Genomic DNA, 5,000 nt, shown 5'->3' on the forward strand with positions numbered 1-5,000 from the left:
TGATCGCCCTTCCACTGGTTAACCATTTGCCCTTTCGGACTTAGTCTCTGGACATTATTCGACTGATTTTCTGGTTAACCATTTGCCCTTTCGGACTTAGTCTCTGGGCATTATTTTCGACTTTTTGGTTAATGATTTCACACTTTTTACTTACTTTTGCGCTTTTTGGTTAATGATTACTCTGCTTACTGGTTAATTATTTGCCCTTTCGGACTTAGTCTCTGGACATTATTTTCGAGTTTTTGGTTAATGATTTCACACTTTTAACATATTTTTGCGCTTTTTGGTTAATGATTACTCTGCTTACTGGTTAATTATTTGCCCTTTCGGACTTAGTCTCTGCACATTATTTTCGAGTTTTTGGTTAATGATTTCACACTTTTAACATATTTTTGCGCTTTTTGGTTACTGATTTCATACTTTTTACTTACTTTTGCGCCTTTTGGTTAATGATTACTCTGCTTACTGGTTAACCATTTGCCCTTTCGGACTTAGTCTCTGGACATTATTTTCGAGTTTTTGGTTAATGATTTCACACTTTTTACTTACTTTTGCGATTTTTGGTTAATGATTACTCTGCTTACTGGTTAACCATTTGCCCTTTCGGACTTAGTCTCTGGACATTATTTTCGGGTTTTTGGTTAATGATTTCACACTTTTTACTTACTTTTGCGATTTTTGGTTAATGATTACTCTGCTTACTGGTTAACCATTTGCCCTTTCGGACTTAGTCTCTGGGCATTATTTTCGACTTTTTGGTTAATGATTTCACACTTTTAACATATTTTTGCGATTTTTGGTTAATGATTACTCTGCTTACTGGTTAATTATTTGCCCTTTCGGACTTAGTCTCTGCACATTATTTTCGAGTTTTTGGTTAATGATTTCACACTTTTAACATATTTTTGCGCTTTTTGGTTACTGATTTCATACTTTTTACTTACTTTTGCGCCTTTTGGTTAATGATTACTCTGCTTACTGGTTAACCATTTGCCCTTTCGGACTTAGTCTCTGGACATTATTTTCGAGTTTTTGGTTAATGATTTCACACTTTTTACTTACTTTTGCGATTTTTGGTTAATGATTACTCTGCTTACTGGTTAACCATTTGCCCTTTCGGACTTAGTCTCTGGACATTATTTTCGGGTTTTTGGTTAATGATTTCACACTTTTTACTTACTTTTGCGATTTTTGGTTAATGATTACTCTGCTTACTGGTTAACCATTTGCCCTTTCGGACTTAGTCTCTGGACATTATTTTCGAGTTTTTGGTTAATGATTTCACACTTTTAACATATTTTTGCGATTTTTGGTTAATGATTACTCTGCTTACTGGTTAATTATTTGCCCTTTCGGACTTAGTCTCTGCACATTATTTTCGAGTTTTTGGTTAATGATTTCACACTTTTAACATATTTTTGCGCTTTTTGGTTACTGATTTCATACTTTTTACTTACTTTTGCGATTTTTGGTTAATGATTACTCTGCTTACTGGTTAACCATTTGCCCTTTCGGACTTAGTCTCTGGAGATTATTTTCGAGTTTTTGGTTAATGATTTCACACTTTTTACTTACTTTTGCGATTTTTGGTTAATGATTACTCTGCTTACTGGTTAACCATTTGCCCTTTCGGACTTAGTCTCTGGACATTATTTTCGAGTTTTTGGTTAATGATTTCACACTTTTAACATATTTTTGCGATTTTTGGTTAATGATTACTCTGCTTACTGGTTAATTATTTGCCCTTTCGGACTTAGTCTCTGCACATTATTTTCGAGTTTTTGGTTAATGATTTCACACTTTTAACATATTTTTGCGCTTTTTGGTTACTGATTTCATACTTTTTACTTACTTTTGCGCCTTTTGGTTAATGATTACTCTGCTTACTGGTTAACCATTTGCCCTTTCGGACTTAGTCTCTGGACATTATTTTCGAGTTTTTGGTTAATGATTTCACACTTTTTACTTACTTTTGCGATTTTTGGTTAATGATTACTCTGCTTACTGGTTAACCATTTGCCCTTTCGGACTTAGTCTCTGGACATTATTTTCGGGTTTTTGGTTAATGATTTCACACTTTTTACTTACTTTTGCGATTTTTGGTTAATGATTACTCTGCTTACTGGTTAACCATTTGCCCTTTCGGACTTAGTCTCTGGACATTATTTTCGAGTTTTTGGTTAATGATTTCACACTTTTAACATATTTTTGCGATTTTTGGTTAATGATTACTCTGCTTACTGGTTAATTATTTGCCCTTTCGGACTTAGTCTCTGCACATTATTTTCGAGTTTTTGGTTAATGATTTCACACTTTTAACATATTTTTGCGCTTTTTGGTTACTGATTTCATACTTTTTACTTACTTTTGCGCCTTTTGGTTAATGATTACTCTGCTTACTGGTTAACCATTTGCCCTTTCGGACTTAGTCTCTGGGCATTATTTTCGACTTTTTGGTTAATGATTTCACACTTTTAACATATTTTTGCGCTTTTTGGTTACTGATTTCATACTTTTTACTTACTTTTGCGATTTTTGGTTAATGATTACTCTGCTTACTGGTTAACCATTTGCCCTTTCGGACTTAGTCTCTGGGCATTATTTTCGACTTTTTGGTTAATGATTTCACACTTTTTACTTACTTTTGCGCTTTTTGGTTAATGATTACTCTGCTTACTGGTTAATTATTTGCCCTTTCGGACTTAGTCTCTGGACATTATTTTCGAGTTTTTGGTTAATGATTTCACACTTTTAACATATTTTTGCGCTTTTTGGTTAATGATTACTCTGCTTACTGGTTAATTATTTGCCCTTTCGGACTTAGTCTCTGCACATTATTTTCGAGTTTTTGGTTAATGATTTCACACTTTTAACATATTTTTGCGCTTTTTGGTTACTGATTTCATACTTTTTACTTACTTTTGCGCCTTTTGGTTAATGATTACTCTGCTTACTGGTTAACCATTTGCCCTTTCGGACTTAGTCTCTGGACATTATTTTCGAGTTTTTGGTTAATGATTTCACACTTTTTACTTACTTTTGCGATTTTTGGTTAATGATTACTCTGCTTACTGGTTAACCATTTGCCCTTTCGGACTTAGTCTCTGGACATTATTTTCGGGTTTTTGGTTAATGATTTCACACTTTTTACTTACTTTTGCGATTTTTGGTTAATGATTACTCTGCTTACTGGTTAACCATTTGCCCTTTCGGACTTAGTCTCTGGACATTATTTTCGAGTTTTTGGTTAATGATTTCACACTTTTAACATATTTTTGCGATTTTTGGTTAATGATTACTCTGCTTACTGGTTAATTATTTGCCCTTTCGGACTTAGTCTCTGGACATTATTTTCGGGTTTTTGGTTAATGATTTCACACTTTTTACTTACTTTTGCGATTTTTGGTTAATGATTACTCTGCTTACTGGTTAACCATTTGCCCTTTCGCACTTAGTCTCTGGAGATTATTTTCGAGTTTTTGGTTAATGATTTCACACTTTTTACTTACTTTTGCGATTTTTGGTTAATGATTACTCTGCTTACTGGTTAACCATTTGCCCTTTTGGACTTAGTCTCTGGACATTATTTTCGGGTTTTTGGTTAATGATTTCACACTTTTTACTTACTTTTGCGATTTTTGGTTAATGATGACTCTGCTTACTGGTTAACCATTTGCCCTTTCGCACTTAGTCTCTGGAGATTATTTTCGACTTTTTGGTTAATGATTTCACACTTTTAACTTAATTTTGTGCTTTTTGGTTAATGATTTCATTCTTTTTACTTACTTTTGCCCTTTTTGGTTAATGATTACTCTGCTTACTGGTTAACCATTTGCCCTTTCGGACTTGGTCTCTGGACATTATTTTCGAGTTTTTGGTTAATGATTTCACACTTTTTACTTACTTTTGCGATTTTTGGTTAATGATTACTCTGCTTACTGGTTAACCATTTGCCCTTTCGCACTTAGTCTCTGGAGATTATTTTCGACTTTTTGGTTAATGATTTCACACTTTTAACTTAATTTTGTGCTTTTTGGTTAATGATTTCATACTTTTTACTTACTTTTGCCCTTTTTGGTTAATGATTACTCTGCTTACTGGTTAACCATTTGCCCTTTCGGACTTGGTCTCTGGACATTATTTTCGAGTTTTTGGTTAATGATTTCACACTTTTTACTTACTTTTGCGATTTTTGGTTAATGATTACTCTGCTTACTGGTTAACCATTTGCCCTTTCGCACTTAGTCTCTGGAGATTATTTTCGACTTTTTGGTTAATGATTTCACACTTTTAACTTAATTTTGTGCTTTTTGGTTAATGATTTCATACTTTTTACTTACTTTTGCCCTTTTTGGTTAATGATTACTCTGCTTACTGGTTAACCATTTGCCCTTTCGGACTTGGTCTCTGGACATTATTTTCGAGTTTTTGGTTAATGATTTCACACTTTTTACTTACTTTTGCGATTTTTGGTTAATGATTTCACACTTTTTACTTACTTTTGCGATTTTTGGTTAATGATTACTCTGCTTACTGGTTAACCATTTGCCCTTTCGGACTTAGTCTCTGGACATTATTTTCGAGTTTTTGGTTAATGATTTCACACTTTTTACTTACTTTTGCGATTTTTGGTTAATGATTTCACACTTTTTACTTACTTTTGCGATTTTTGGTTAATGATGACTCTGCTTATGGTTAATTATTTGTACTTTCGGACTTGGTCTCTGGACATTATTTTCGAGTTTTTGGTTAATGATTTCACACTTTTAACATAATTTTGCGCTTTTTGGTTAATGATTACTCTGCTTGCTTGTTACTGATTTCCCCTTTCGGACTTGATCTCTGGCCGTTCTTTTCGACCTTTTTGGATCAGGTTTCCACACTCTGAAATTATTTTGGGCTCACTGATTAGGCGAGATCAAGGGGGCATGCCTGGGCACTTTGGGCTCAGTTTGGGAAGGCGGCGTCCGTGTGCTCCTCCGCCCTTCCCGCACTTGCGG

The sequence above is a fragment of the Heterodontus francisci genome, unplaced genomic scaffold (genome assembly GCF_036365525.1).
Source record: "Heterodontus francisci isolate sHetFra1 unplaced genomic scaffold, sHetFra1.hap1 HAP1_SCAFFOLD_701, whole genome shotgun sequence".
NCBI classification, from domain to species: domain Eukaryota; kingdom Metazoa; phylum Chordata; class Chondrichthyes; order Heterodontiformes; family Heterodontidae; genus Heterodontus; species Heterodontus francisci.